Consider the following 16,174-nt stretch of genomic DNA (forward strand, 5'->3'; position numbering starts at 1 on the left):
GCTATTAGCACGGAGCATGCTGCAATTGACACCAGGAGCTGTCTATCCCCTTTCACAGGGATCTTGGAGCCGTGTTGTGGGCTGTCACAGCACAGAACGCCAGAGCCTGAAGGATGACAGCCACAGCAGTGCTTCTGGTTAGGAAATGCATCTAATGGAGGCGGCATGGGTGGCAATACTGCATACCTGACTCAGGCACGTATTCATCGAGGCTATTTAGGGTGTGACAAACACAAAAGACAGACTGAAAATGAGGCCACCGAGATATTGAGGGGTAGGGTTGTCATACTGAGCAGAAGGCGAGGCCAGTGCAATCCTCATTATGTTACGTTATTAGTCTTTTGGGCGCTACACAACACCACCATAGTGGTCTTAAAGCTCCACGCCGTGAACTTGTAGAGGCGACTTGTGATGCAACCCAGATTGGCAGCCAGACTGTGGACTGTGCGGTGAAAATGAAGCTGTGCCAAGGAGTTTGGGAAGACTTAACTAGCACAACAGTTTCACCTACGGGCTGAGCTCTTAGTACAATGCATGTTGATGTGTATTGTGTTTAGTTTCACACGGAGCAGTCACAAAGTGGTTTTCCTTTTCAAGGACAAAATGGGTCATGTGGTGCCAGTGGAATAGGAAGAGAAAGCAAAGACCTGTATTATAAGGAGCCACCTCCAATGTATTTCACTACACACCCCCAACCTTACTACCCATTGAAGCCCCTGTTATGTTTGTGTGGATATTTTGTTTATTTTAATGGCAGAGGTAACAATATACTTTAAAAAAGAACATTCCATTTCTTGGAAGAGAAACACATCCATATAAAATAATTTTCCAAAGTTGAAGCTCCTTATGCTTTATTTGACCTTTCAGCCATTTTAAGGATTGTGTCTAAACCCGTTGCCACCACCCCCGCACTCTCATCTGTAATGGGGAGCTTCAGAAATAGACTAGATAGTTGAAACACGGGAACTGAAGCTTGCTAAAGCCTTTGGAATCAGAATTCAAAGACTTAACACTGAGTTGAGACCCATGACCCGGATATTAACCCAGCAGAAATTCCCCACCTATGATAAACCTGCTCAGAGATAATCCTGCATTGAACATCCAAGTGCGTCAAAGGTGCTGGGACCCCCCCACACGTTGTGCATACATCCTTGTGCCAGCATGGACTGTCCCCTCTTTTACTCCACCTCCTACTCTTTCGGGCTAGGACATCTCGTATAACATTCTGAATAATGAAATGATGTGATTTTGTACCCAACCCAGAGACGCTGGGGCACATGGGTATTATCATCACATTGGAGGCCTCTAAGGATTCACATTGTGTCAGGATTCTGTGTCTTGGAGCAATGCATCCACATTTTATTCTGCAAATGAATGTTCTTTTGTGTAATAAGCGATGATTCCGGCTGCACATGCTCTTGCCCCCTGGAACGCAGGGCACTCGTTTCAAAGACTGGTTTGACAAAGTGTTTAATGGAGTGGAAGAGTAGGTTGTTCAGACAATCTCTCTTGTAAATGGATAGCAATCTGTTTTATTCAGAAGCAATGCTTAATTTCCCACGATAATCTGCACACTTCCCATCGCTATTTGTCTTCAACAAGCACGTTGGTCCCAGAATTGAAGCGCGCGCACATAAGGTGGGTGTGCATCGCCTCACCAAGAGATGTCAACTTTTCAATGATGTAATATAGACGTATAGCGCCTTTCACCATTGGTATGGTCCCAATGTGCTGTAGGTTGAACGCTGCCGGGGTACGGAAGTCCAGGTATGGGAAAGTCATCAGAGAGGTTTAGAATGTGTGTGTGCATTTTACATGCTTAGGTAGGGGTGGCCAAGTCCCTGCTAGCCAGCCATGGCGAGCTGGCATGTGCATGGGTGCTGGGAGGACATTCGGGGAGTATGCGAGAGCAGGAGAGGCATTATGTGTGCAGTTAGACCAAATTTGTATTATGTAGGATAGCTGCATTCTTATGGCCGTGGTGTTGTGCAATATGTCTTAAAGTAGTGCATGTAGTAAAAGGGTGCTGAGAGGTCGTCTGTAGAGTGTGTGAGAGCAGGGGAGTCATTGCTGCATTTTTATCGTGGGGTTTTGCTGCATTCTAAAGACAAAGGTGTTGTGTAACGTGTTTTAGAGTAGTGCATGTAGTGGATGGGTACTGAGAGGTAGTCTGGAGAGTATGCGAAAGTAGGAGTATCATTAAGTGTGCACCTAGACCGAATATATCATGGGGGGGTAGCTGCATTCTTATGGTAGATGTGTTGTACAATGTGTCTTAGAGTAGGGCCTGATAGTAGTTTTGGTACGTATCCGCGTGTCCTGGCAGGTTTCTTGGTTGCTACAGAGTTCTGGACTCTTTGGAGTTTTTTGAGTTAGTAAGCAGGGTTGCCCAAGTAGAGAGAGTTGGCATAGTCTAGTCGGTAGAGTATAATGAATGTGATTGCAGTCATTCTGGGGTAAGGGAAGATGCATCTGAGGGTTCAAGAGAAAAGTTGGCAATGATGCCACAATCTGAATAAATCAGTGATTGGTCACTGTGTGACGGATGCCCTTTGCTGATGAACTAACATTTAAAATGGCTTTATACACCGCGTCCTCTGCTTTGCATTTCAAGGTATCATTCTGTATTCTGAATCATTACACCACATTTTTACATGCTGTTTTTTTTTAGGTTGGTATCTTTACTTGAAGAATAAAAAAAAAATTATCAGTGTTGCGATTATGATAGCGACAGGTGGAGATATCTAACATTTTCACAGCTGCTAAAAATTGACCAATGCATTTAGCACCTGCTGTTCTGCTTGAGTATTACTCAAATTGATCAATTTGATCAATTTGATACAATTGTTTGTACAAGGACAGAGTATTGATGACATGGCACCAGATCTCTCGAGGGAACATTTCTCACTGAGTCTTGAAAGTCTATGTTAGAAGCTATACAGGACCAGATTTTGATGTGGCATCAGCCATGTGATTGCAGTACCGCCGTTGGTTGCACCACCTTTTAAGGTTTTCCAGTACTTTGTTACATCATAAAACTGACACAGAATCAGGGTTGGTGTCACAGTGGCTAGTGTTGCAGTATGGAAAACAATGTTAGCTTTTCATGGAAGGATTATAGATATGTGTTTGTCAGCACAGAACCGATTTGGGCCAAACTAGCACTATATAGTAATCTGCTGGACTGCATGCTCAACTATCCCTCCGTAAATACCTCCCCTCTCGAGCCCTTCACTCCTCTACTTAACTCCCTTAGGGTCAGTCGTTTTTCAAAGAAACAAGCTTGGGGCAGATCTCTGTCTTCGGCTGGGGCCTCCCTTTGGAACAGCCTCCTGGCCACCGTGAAACTTGAGCACCCCAAGACCTTCCTCTTTGCTTCTGCCTTTGCCCCTCTTCTCCCCTGCTGATCTGTTTTCTCTCTTGGCACTGTGCACCTGGCCACCCTCTGTCCTTCGGGCCCAGGTACCTGCTCACCCTGACTCCCTCCTCCACTGCCTCCGGGCCACCCCTTGCACTGGGATCTGTATTTGTACCCATAAAGTCCCCCACTTTTCTTCTGCACTTATCAGATATACCCTGACTAATCATGCACTTGCCACTTGCTGGCTACACTTCCACTGTTCATTGCCTGTATTTATTTATTTATTTCACTTATTATTTATTCTGTTCTCTCCTGTGTTCCGCACTTTCCACTTCTCCCCCTTCCACGCACTTCCCCTTTTTCCCTTTTCCATGCGCTTGTGCGTTCTTAATGTCAGTGGGCCTAGTAAGAGTGTTGTTTTTGTTTTCCCTTGTTCCCCTCCCTTTGCTTGTTGGCACTCTGAAACACTTGTGTGCGAGCGCGATATAAATAAAATATCACATATCAGGTACACATTATGGCACTGATTCATTGATTGGTTTTCAATGGGATTGCACCATTATGAAACGCTCCTGTGAATCAGGTGCTATGTCTTTGGAAGATGGTGCAGGGAATGTGCTATGGAATTCTGGTGACTGGTTGAGTGAGTGAGTGTTCTGTCAAGAGCATTTGGTGGTTGCTGGCTTGGTGTCGGGCTGTTCCAGTATCTGTGTGTCAGCATACCTACACATATACTACTGGTGTACAACTGAACAGAATAAACACACAAGTTACTTACCTGTGGTCTCCAGCTTGGCCTATCTGGGAAGAACGCCTGGTCATTTAATTGGTAATGAATTGGTCTTGTGTTTGCTGGAGCGGGGAACAGTGAACAGACACAGTTACTGCCCCTGAGGTCTTCTGTCCCACCACAGCACCACACAGGTGCTCAGATGTAAGATTGGGTTGGCGTGCCTCTCATCACACCAAGATCTACACAAGGATCCTAGTGGAGTGCTGTATGGGTAAACTTTAACAAACTGCAGAGGATTGGTGTTAGTTATGTTTCAAATGCCCCACCTGTATTTGTATTTTTTGTATTTTGTTTGTGATTTATATAGTGCCTTATGCCAAGGCGCTGTACAAATGCCATTTTACAGTATCTCATCCCATCCGCTGTCTTTCTACTGCACTTACTTTAGGCTCACCCTACCCACGAGTGGTTGCACTTATGTTCCTCTCCTTTTAGCACTTACCCTGAGCACTTCTCCATGAGTACCACATCACCTATCCCTAACCTCCCTTCCCTCTGCACTTGCACATTTTGAAGACTCACAAGGCATGGTGGGTCCGTCTCCCCTCCCCTTTTCTATTCTCATTATGTGTTTGTACTAGTAATTCAATTATTTATCATTATGCAATTTGTTTTCTATCTTCCTGTCCGCCCCTTGTTTGCCCTGCGTGCACTTTGAAACAGTTTTGCTAATTGTAAAAGTGCCTAACAAGTCACCAATAAATAAATAAATACATACGATTACAACAAGAAACAATTCATCGGAATCAATAAGAGTAATAGACAATAGCATAACAGAAGGAGAGAGCACAGTACACAATTTAAGAATGAAGAAGATAGCTCTGTAAGTCAGCAGAGCGAAATAGAGAATAAGATGCAAGAGATCAGAGAGAAAGAGGTAAAGCATTCCAGTGAAGGGGAGCAAGGAAGGAAAAAGAAAGAAAGCGCAGATGAGCACAAACAGGACAGGGAACCTATACTAAAAATTTGGATTGTGATCAAAGAGTACTAGAAGGGAGATAGAAAGGGACAAAGGAGGTCAAATAAATAGGGGCAAGCCTATAAAGAGATTTAAAAATAGTACAGAGATTTAATTTTAGCCAAGAATGAAAAGATACCAGCCAAGAGAACATAAAGAGGCAGAAATAGAATCACAAGGGGAAAGAAAGGAAGTACAGGAGGTGAATTGAAGCGTTAAAACAGACTTAAAAGGAGCAAGACGGGAAGCCGGAAGACCAAAAGTAGAACAGTACAGTAAAAGAAACGTGAGAATATAAAAGAAGAAATTAGGAGTTTATTAGCACTAAGATAAGGCCAAACTTTACAAATATTGAAGAAATGATAACGACAAGAGCGAGAAGTCATGGAAATATGATAGGAAAAACAGAGGTTGGCATCAAGATAAAGGCCAAGATTCCGAGCAGTAGAGCAAATAGGAAGATGAGTAGGAGTAAACAAGAGACAATATGGAGGCGATGGGGTGGGATAGTACAGGCTGGAAAGAAAAGACCTTCAGTTTTTGAAGCATTAAGAACTAGAAAATGGTCAGACATCCACGTCCTGATAGTGCAAAGGCAGGCTGAAAGATTACAATGAATAGCAAGAGTGAAAGAGGAGAATGACAAAAAGAGCTGGGTATCAGCAGCATAAAAGTGGTGAGATAGCCCAAAAGAAGAAATAATAGCAGCAAGTGGGGAGGTTTAAAGGGAAAAGACGAAAGGACCAAGAACAGAGCCTTGTGGAACACCCTGAGAAAGAGGAACAGATTCAGAGCAAGCACCAGTCCACGAAACTGAGTAAGTACACTTGGGTAGATAAGAAGTAAACAAGATAGGACTGATTCAGAAAACCCAAAGGAAGAAAAAGACTGTAGATGTAGAGCATGATCCACCCTGTCAAAGGCAGCAGAAAGATCCAACAGTATAGGAATAGATAACAACTCTTTGGAATAGCAAGTAGTAAGTAAAGAATCACAGACAGAAAGAAGAGCAGTTTCAGTAGCGTGAGAAGCACGAAACCCAGACTGGGAATGGGTAGAATTGAGTTTTCAGTGACAAAGGAAGATACCCGAGTATAGACAAGCCATTCCTGAAGCTTAGAAAGATGAGGAAGAAGAGAAATTGGGTTTAGGAGGAGAGGATGCATCAAAATAGGAAGAATAGTAGCGTGCTTGAATGAATGAGTATTCAGGTTATACTCTGACTTGGGGGAGATGAAGTCAGCTGATGATGGGAATATCCTAATAAGGGCTGTGTCTGCTTACTTTCATAATTACAAATAGTGCTGTCATCCGCTTCGTGGCACTACTTTTCCATGATTCTCATTAAGGTTCTGTTATCCCACAATGCTGGCCGCATGTGGGCTACTTAGGTGCCAAAAGAAGCTAAAGATTGAGAGCCAAGACCCTGATGCTCGTTGTGAGACTTTGTCAGTGGGGTGGAGGGTGCCTGTTGATTTTCCCGGTGCCCAGAATTTGCTGGGCTTGTACAGTGAACATTATATTAACCATTTGCAAAACGAAACTTGAAATGAATATTGATATATTTTAGTGCCACTACGGTTCAGGAAATAGCTCGGTGTCTTATGAACCTGTTCAGAGATGTTCATTCATATCGCACATCCAAGTAGCATATTCCGGCAAGGCCAACTCTATTTTTCTGATGCTTGAGGTTGATAAACCTACATTTACGCATACTTTGAGGATAGAAACACAAACTATGTTAAAAAAACATGTTGCCTGCATTAGATCAAACTAGTTATTAAAATGAACATAGCATCAGTATGGGTCTCTTCTAGTGCTAGGTTCCTCCTGAAGAGGGTTGTAAATATTTGGCAGAAACACTCAATGAAGAGCATAATGTGTTAGGATCCATGATTCGGTTGCCAAATTCAAGACTCTGAAACCAAAGTGTGGAAACTCATATTCCAGCTTTTCCACCAGATGATAAGGTCACAAGTTGAAACAAATGATGCAATGAGGATATTCATGTTTTTTTGTTTAAGGTGTCAGGACAATTGGGATTTTTATAGTGTTCCTGACACTTCACAAAGACAATGTAGGTTCTTCTTTCCTGGGTTAGTCCCCAGGGACCTCATCTTTTCTTCACCTCCTCCTTCTAGTAACTGTCTCTGTCTTTTTCTCAAGGGTATGCAGCCCTGATCATCCTTCCACACCCAGGCATATAGTGCCCTGATCACTCTCCCATGTATATAGTGCCCTGCTCTCTAGTCCGCACCTAGGGATATAGCGCCCTGCTCACTCTTCAGGGCCTCTGTCCCCTTCTTTCCTTTTCCATGGTATCCATCGTGCTCCTGCTGTGTCAGGGCCTCTGTCCTCACCTTCTCTCTCCTCCTGCCAAGGAAGTCATTCGGGGGTCACCAAGGGTCGCAGCTGCGACCTCTGAGCTCTCCCTTGCTACACCTGTGGTTTCCCTTGCCACGCCTTGAAAGAAATAAAATGTGTGTTTTGTTTTTTTGTGGGTTTTTTGTTTTTTATGGAAGTTCCTGGGCTGTGGCCAGCACAATGTGGCTCTTTGTTTCTGGAGTGGCTGGATTTCTTGTTCAGGCCTCTTAAAAAAGAAAATAGGGGGTTTCACAAGTTTAACACCTTGAGAAGTGACCCTAAATAAGAAATCATAGGAATAACAAATAATGTGTCTTTCTGGAACATTACACAGTAATTGCTAGACTCATTAAAGCTTTATTTCAGGCACACTTCAGGGGGTGAGTCGATGATTTTGTCTGTTCCTAAACACCTCAAATAGACAATGCAGACAAAAACTTCCAAAAAGCATTTAGAGTACATTGGTACCCGGCGAGGGTCAGTGAGCTTATAAAGAGCAAGCTCATTGGCCCTCACCAGGGCATTACCTCCCCGACAAGGCTCAGTGCACCGCCGCGTCCCAGAGTTCTTTCCGTGGGTGGCCGCCATGGAAATGGAGATCGCTGGCAGACATTTTCTTTTTTTTTTCTCGAGTCAAGAAACGATCACAGCAATGTTTCTCGACTCGAGAACAATTGCAATTAGTGCCTCAATTAATGCTTTGTTGTAATGTGTCTATCTTCCCTCTCTCCCTGGCATGCTGTTTAGGATGTTTGTTTGCATGTATGAGGTAACGAGGGCCCAGAGTACAGGATGCAGTGGTATAAAGTGCGCTGCTTTCCTGGCACTGCTCTAAATTCTTTAACAGAAAGTTATGAACCTCCCAATCGTATATATTTTGCCAAACTCTGAAGCCTGAAAAGTAGATCCAGGCAAGCTTGACATGTGGCCAACTTTTGCACCAGACCTGCAGATGAACTGGCCCGCTGTTAAATCTCAGTTACCAGTTTAATGGTATCCATTACAGACTGTAATTTGCCTGGTACGAGGACTGAGCGAGGACTTTGCCCCCTCTGAGGGTCCTATTACTATTAGTATCCCGGTACGTCCTACCTACCGCATTTTTTTCTCGAGCTGAGAAATTGTATTGAAACCATTTCTAGACTCGATAGAAATAAAAAGAAAAAAATGGCCACCAGGCATTGGACAGAAGGGTCTACGCGTAGTCCCTTCTTTTTTCCATTGTGGCCATTGAAATGAATGGGGAAAAAAATAAACAAACAGAATGGCTGCCATGGAAAGGGAGAAGGGACTACGTGTGGAGCGGGGTCTTTCCCTGTGTGGTAAGGACCCCGTTCCAAGCTTCCTTATTGACTGTGAGCCCGCCACCCCCCCCTCACTGGGTACTAAAGGGGAATATGCATTTACCACAGACAGCTGCTGGTGTGGACCTGGAGAAACCATGTCCAGGTAGATGTGGTGGTCAAGGTCACAATAGTGTGTGTGATCCTGGGCAAATCATCTTATCTCATTTAAAGTACTGTGGTGTGTTATGGGGAAATGTTTGCCTTCTCACATTCTGGTGAAATTGTTTAGGCCATTGCTTGCTCTTTCCTGTCATGCAGGTCATTTGATGAGGAGTCCTAGTCAGAGAAGAGCTGACACAATATCACAGACCTATTTATTTATATTTATGGTTTGCTTGTTAAGCACTTATACAACAAATACATTCTGTTTCAAAGTGCCCACAGGGCAACAGGGAGGGAACATGGGATTGCAGTACGATTAGAAAATACAAAAAATACAGTGGGGGCTGAGGGACATTATTATTTAACATTTGTAGAGCGAACATCAGCCCGTAGGCATTGTGGCACTTGTTACAGACAACTTACTTAGTTACAGTAGAAACATGCATAGTTGGAATAACCGTGCAAACTTATTTACAAACAGAGAGAACGGAGGGAAGGAGGGAGGGGGGAGTAGGTGGGTGGTGGAAGAGGGGGGGGGGCTGGCTAATTGAAGAGTGTGGTTTTTAAGTCTTTCCAGAAGGCTGGGTGAGAGGTCTCGGCTCTGAGGGAGTTGGGTAAAGCATTCCACAGTTTAGGAGCTATGTGCGGGAAGCCTATACCCCCTGCCTTGGCTCTTTTGATGGACGGAATGCGTAGTTGGTTGGTGTGGAAGAATCTTTTAGGGCGTGAGGAAGTGGCTCTGACGATAGTCTCTGAGAGGTAGGGCAGGGCTCTGTGAGTTAGGCCCTTGTGTGTTATGGTGAGGGTCTTAAAGGTTATGCGTTCCTTAATGGGGAGCCTACTGGCCTGTACAGTGTGAACTCTTTTGGGGATGCTTAGAGCTGCTCTAAGCATGTTGTTTTTTATAACTTGAAGTCTGTGTAAATTATTCACTGATGTGCCTGCTAGCAGGACATTGCAGTAATCAAGTTTTGCACCTATTGTGGCTCTGGCAATAGAAAGGAAGTTCTGTGTGAACAAGAAGGGTTTTACAGCAGTGATTAGTTTAGAGGTGTGAGCAGCAGCTGAGGCGATGGTGCTGACTTGGCATGTGATGGACAAAGTAGAGTCTAGGTAGACTCCTAGTGTCTTTACTGAAGAGGAGATTGGGATGATGGAGTTTTCTATTGTGAAGTTACAGTATTGTTTATCAAGTTTAGCTAGTGTTTCCTTGGGACCTACGAGTGTGATCTCAGTCTTGTCTCCATTGAGATAAAGGCCATTTTCCGCTATCCAGGACTGGATGGTGGCATATATTGCATGGAGGGCTGCAGCGTCATGGTCATAGGAGCCTGAAAGTGGTGGGAGTACCTGTGTATCGTCGGCATAGTTAGTATAAGATATGCCGAAGGTATCCAATTTGTCAAAAAGTGGCTTGGTGAACAGGTTGTAGAGGGTGCGAGCAGTACATGAACCCTGTGGGACACCGCAGTGAATGGTAGTGGGGGCCGCACTTGCCTGATCAGAGAATACCTTCATGGCTCTACCTTCTAAAACGGAGGAGATCCAAGCGGATGCTTCATTGGTGAAGTGGCCTGCATGAGAGAGATGTGAGGTGAGGATCTTGTGATCTACAAGATCAAAGGCCGCAGAGAGATCCAGGAGTAGGGGAGGGCTGGCTTGCCTTTGTCCATAATATCTGTTATTTGATTTTTAAGGGCTACGAGGGCGGTTTCGGTGCCATATCCTTTGCGGAAACTATGCCATGTGAGTATTCAGAATGTGCATCTAGACTTTCTAGACTTAGTGCACGCACTAAACCTCTTCAACACCACAGCCTCCCTAAGTCATCTTCCATGACGAATCGTAGCCTGGGCAGTCACTCTAACTGCACCTATTCCTCCAAGCACACTAAAGCCAAGAACTCTGTTATCTCTGCAGTAACATCACCCTTGATCCATTCTCCACGTACTCCCACCACCCTCTCTACTCCTGCACTCACATGCAATACTCTCACCGCCAAGCCAACCAACGCATCCCCTGCTCGTGGGACTGCCGACCCTCATCCCACAACCTTCCAACCCACTCAGCCTCATAAGAAGAGTAGACGTCTACCTGCTCTCAAATGCACACTCATCAATGTATGCTCTCTCCCCGCCCACACCTTGGAAATCCACAAACTCCTTACCATCCATGACCTAGATTTACTTGCCATCGCGGAGACATGGCTTCATGAAGCGTCCAGTCCCACTGTCTCTCTAGCCCTTCCACCAGGCTACTCCATCATCCGACGGGACAGACAGCCACAGAAAGGAGGAGGTGTAGATCCTATAACAAAAGACTCCCTCTCCATCAGACAGTGCATCCTCCCTTGGGAAGGCAATGCTGACCTAATCTCTGCCAAACTCTCCCTTTCCCCAAACTGCACAATAAATATACACACCATTTATTGGCCTCCTGGTCCAGCCCTTGACTTTCAAGGACATCTTCTCCACCTACTAGGAGACAACCTAAAGAAATCCACCAAAACAATTCTACTTGGAGACCTTAACCTAGTCCTCCATGATCCCAAAGATAAAACAGCAGCAGCTCTAACTAAAGATCTTAACCGTATGGATTTCCAACAAAATGTCACCAGCCCAACTCACTGTGAAGGTCGTACCCTCGACTGGGTAGCTGACCACAACTGCCCCACCACCATCTTCTCCATCAAAGACTTCCCCTGGACAGATCACAATTGTATCCAATTCTCCATTCCTACAGCCTCTCCCGCTAAAACTCTCACCTATGCACCACCAGCTCAGGTAAGAAGCTCTAAAAAATTAACCAAGGACACACGCCAAGATAAATTGATGCTATAGCACCGATTGAATACAAAAAGGAGAACAAATCTATGCAGGTCAATGCTTGGCTCTCAGATGAACTACAAGCATTACGCACAAATAAATGTAACACTCTAACTGGCAAGCCAAGCCAAGCGACTTCACTAAAGATGACTTTAAACAGATAGCCACACAATACAAAGAAGCGATCATTCAAGCCAAGTCTCTCTCATTTAACTCATGTATCTCCAAGGCTAACTCTCAACATAAGGAAATGTTCTCCATCTTCACAGACCTCATCACCCCTTCACCAGCCCAGATGAGGTTGTTAAAGACGAAGCCTGGTGCCCCAGCATACAAGCAGCCCTGCTAAACAAAATAGATCTACTCCAACAAAAAATTCTAGCGCAATTTAATAACTTACCCAAGCACGACCAGCCACCACCCCAGCCCTGCAACCTATCCCACGATGACACCAAACCGCTCTTCTCCTTCCATGACGTCACTGAACTAGAAGTCCTCGACCTCATTAAACATCTCAAACCTTCCATGTGCAAAGGGGACATTTGCCCTCCCAACATAGTTAAGAAATGTGCCCACTCTCTTGCTCCCCTCGTAACGGCATTAATCAATGCATCATTTACTACAGGGTCCGTCCCCTTCAGCCTCAAAGAAGCTTGGTTACGCCCTCTATAAAAAACACATTGCTGAACTCCACCTCGCAAAACAACTACCGACCGATCACCACTGTCCAGTTCCCCCTAATAATTGTGGTCAAAGTGGCCCAGAACCCAATCCAACTAGTCCTCGAATCTAACTCCATCTCCGGCAAGAGGCAATCGGGCTTCCGTAAAGGCCATGGCACATAAACCGCCCTCCTAGACCTTAAAAACCAAATAACAACAATTATGAACAAGAGCAAGCCAGCTCTCCTCCTTCTTCTGGACCTCTCGGCTGCCTTTGATCTTGTGGACCACAAGATTCTCACATCACATCTCACTCACTCAGCACAATTCTCCAAGGAGGGCCTCCTCATCACCTCATGGATCATTTCCTTCTTAAATGGAAGAGCTATGAAGGTTTTTTCCAACCAAGCTAATGCGGCTCCCACCACTATATACTGTGGAATCCCTCAGGGCTCTTGCACAGCTCCTACTCTATACAATCTGTTTACAAAACCGCTCTTCGACAAACTTGACTCCCTCGGTATAGCATACACGAATTATGCTGATGATGCGCAGGTCCTCAGGATCTTATGATCAAGACGCTGCTGCCCTCCACCTGATTTATAGCATCATCCAAGCCTGGATGGTGACAAATGGGCTATGTCTTAATGGAGACAAAACTTAGATTATCATTATCGGCCCTAAAGAAACACTTGCCAAATTGGATCGAAAATACTGTAACTTCACCATAGATAACACCCTCATCCCTGTCTCCTCATTAGTAAAGACACTAGGTGTCTACTTAGATTCCACCTTATCTATGACAGGTTAGTGCCATTGCTTCCCCCTCTGTCCACACCACTAAGCTCATTGATGCAGTAAAACTGTTCCTCTCTAAGCAGAACACACTCTCTATAGCCAGGGCCACGATTGGAGCCATATTAGATTATTGTAACGTCATCCTAGCAGGTGCTTCTACTAATAATTTAAACAGACTCCAAGTCATACAGAAGGCCTAAATATACTGAAAAGGGACCAGATAACTCAAGCGAGGTGAGACGCCCACTGGCTCCCAGTGAAGGAACGGATCACTTTTAAAACACTATCCCTAACACACAAGTGCCTAACACTCAAAGCTCCACCCTACCTATCCGAAACTATTGTCAGAAACACTTCCTCACGCCCTATAAGAACCTACCACGCTAACCAATTGCACATCCCTCCTATCAAAAGAGCCAAAGCAGGTGGAATTGGTTTCCCACACATAGCTCCAAAACTATGGAACGCCCTTTCCAACACACTCAGAGCTGAGACTTCCCACACAGCGTTCAGGACAGCTCTAAAAACGACCTTGTTCTGCTAACACCTCTCTCTTCGTTCTCTCTCATCACATCCCTCTTTGTCATTTCTATACCTTGCATATTGTAACTAAGAATGTATTACATGTATGTAAATCAGAGTGTATTTCTGTAACTAAGCTTGTTGTCTTGTAACAGCACCACGATGCCTAGTAGCTGTTGTGCACTTTATAAATGTGAATTATATATAAATAAATAATAAGGAAGAGGGCAGTGGGGTAGGTGCTGGGCTGTCCCTGCTCGAGAATGAGCCACAGATGAAGTGCAATGTAAGGTACGTGCTATGTGGCCAGGAGCCGCGCTGGGTGCAAAAGTGCAAGTCTCCAGTGCAGAGGGTTTTCCAAAGCAAGTGCTGAAGGTAAACTGAAGCTGGCGAGATTGGGTGTGAATGGTCAGGGGCCGAAAGGGATGCCTAAGGGTCCAAGACACCAATCACAGCAGCTGTGAGATTAGCAGAGGAGGGAAGCAGGGAAGGAGGAGGAAAAGAGGAGAGTCTTGAGGTGCTTTCGGAACGTAAGAAGGTCCTGGTCAAGATGCAGAGGGGGGGAGGCTATTCCAAAGGAGGGATCCAGCTGAGGAAAGCGTATTACCTCCTGCTCTCTATTTAACAAAACGCTTTACACACAGGGAGTTGGTGCCATAGAATGTAAGGAATGTAGAGGTCTAGAAGGAGAGTATTCTGTAAAAGAGAGTTGCAGATAGTGTGTTCCCAGGCCCCACAAAGCCTTCTGGGTGATGCATAGGGATTTGAATTTGATCCGTGCAGCAACCAGGAGCCAGTGGAGACTTTTTAGGGCAGGAGAGATGCGGTCCCTGGGCTTAAGGACAAGGATACGTCTTGCTGCTCTATTCTGGATTAGCTGAAGGGGTTGCAGAGGGGAAGACGGTAGATTGAGACGGAGGATGTTGCAAAAGTCAAGTCTAGAGAGAACTAGGGCTCTGGAAACATTGAGCATTTGAGAAGGAAGAGTTGAAAGTGGGACTTCTTAGCAATGCCCTGAGTGTGAGGGAGGAAGGAGAGAGAGGAGTCAAAGAGGATTCCAAGGTTTCTGGCTTCAGACGAAGGCGCAGGGGGGAGAGCCCAAAGTGGGAGGCCAGAGAGAAGGGAAGAAGGAGGGAGCAGGGGTCCCAATAGAAAGGATCTCAGTTTTTCTGGCATTGAGGCAGAGATCTTTGGAAGTGCACCAGGCCCGGATGGCAGATAGGCAGTCAGGGATGAAGGAAGGCACGAGTGAGTCAGCAGGAAGTCTGAAAAAGAGTTGAGTGTTGTCTGCATAAAACTGGAAATTGTGGGAGAAGGAGGAGATGAGTGCCAGCTGAGAAAGGTAGATGTTAAAGAGCAGGTAGAGGAGAGATCCTTGCGGGACACCACAGGTGGAGAAGCAAGTAGGAGAGGAGAAAGTGCCCAAGATGACAAGGGAAGAGCAGTCGGTTAGGAAAGAGGTCAGCCATTCCAGTGCCCATTCCGAGATACCAAAGGTATTGTGGAGCCTTTGTATGAAGATGGAATGGTTGACAGTGTCAAAGGCAGAGGAGAGATCAAGTAGGGTGAGGACAGCTAGGGAGTTGGAGTCTAGGGATGCAAGCAGTTATTTATGGGTGTTCAGAAGAGAAGTTTTCATGCTTCTGGATGCTCATAATCCAGATTGATGATCGTGCAAACCACCAACAAGTTCAGTATGCGAGTTGAGTTGGGGCAAGGCCAGCTTCTGCAGCAGTTTCCCCAGGAAGGGGGTGACTGAAATAGGGCAGTAGTTGGATGGACAGGTAGGGTCTGCTGAAGGTTTTTTCAGGAGCAGGCATACAAGGGAGTGCTTGAGGAAAGAGGTGAAACAACCAGCGGCGAAAGAGTGGTTGCAGAAATCAGCTACTGCGGGGGCAAGAGAACCAATTCTGTCCTTGATGGTTCTGGACGAGCAGGGGCAACCTGTTTGGAAGAAGCCTTCAGAGAGCGGGCAACTCTGGTAACTTCTTCAGGTGTGACAGGTGTGAAGGAGGGGGAGCCAGAAGGAGGCAGAAGGAGGAGAGTGAGTGGCCAAGGGAGCAAAGGGAGTGTGTGATGGGTTTGTGGGTGAATAAGAAGGGTGTTCAGGATGTCCTGAGTTTTGGTGGCAGTGTTTGACCAGTGTGTTGCGGAGGGCCTGGGAAGGAGGACACTGTGGAAGGGTTGGCTAGCTCCCTGCAGATTTTGAAAGGTTCAGCCATGTTATTGAATGCACCAGATGCCTGAATGTGGGCCCTTGTCATGGATGGAGAGTCTGTATTGCCTTTGGAGCAGGTGGCAGGCCAGTTTGTCAGGGGGTGAACCTGAGGTTTGCCACTTCTGTTCCGCTGCTCTGCACTTTTGTTTCAGGGCTGCAAGTTTGGAATCTCATACTAGGTGTTGCACTTAGATGCAGGTTTCAGGCAGTTCCTCATGACTGGGG

General features: G+C 45.5%; 1 protein-coding gene across 1 annotated transcript in view; it reads left to right on the forward strand.

Annotated features, from left to right (window-relative positions):
- Nucleotides 1-16,174, forward strand: part of SPAG16 (sperm associated antigen 16) — a 2,683,085-nt gene that overhangs the window by 2,488,088 nt on the left and 178,823 nt on the right. The gene's annotated exons all lie outside the window — the stretch shown is intronic.

Source organism: Ambystoma mexicanum, chromosome 9 (assembly GCF_040938575.1).
Source record: "Ambystoma mexicanum isolate Mex_15411 chromosome 9, UKY_AmexF1_1, whole genome shotgun sequence".
Lineage (NCBI taxonomy): Eukaryota > Metazoa > Chordata > Amphibia > Caudata > Ambystomatidae > Ambystoma > Ambystoma mexicanum.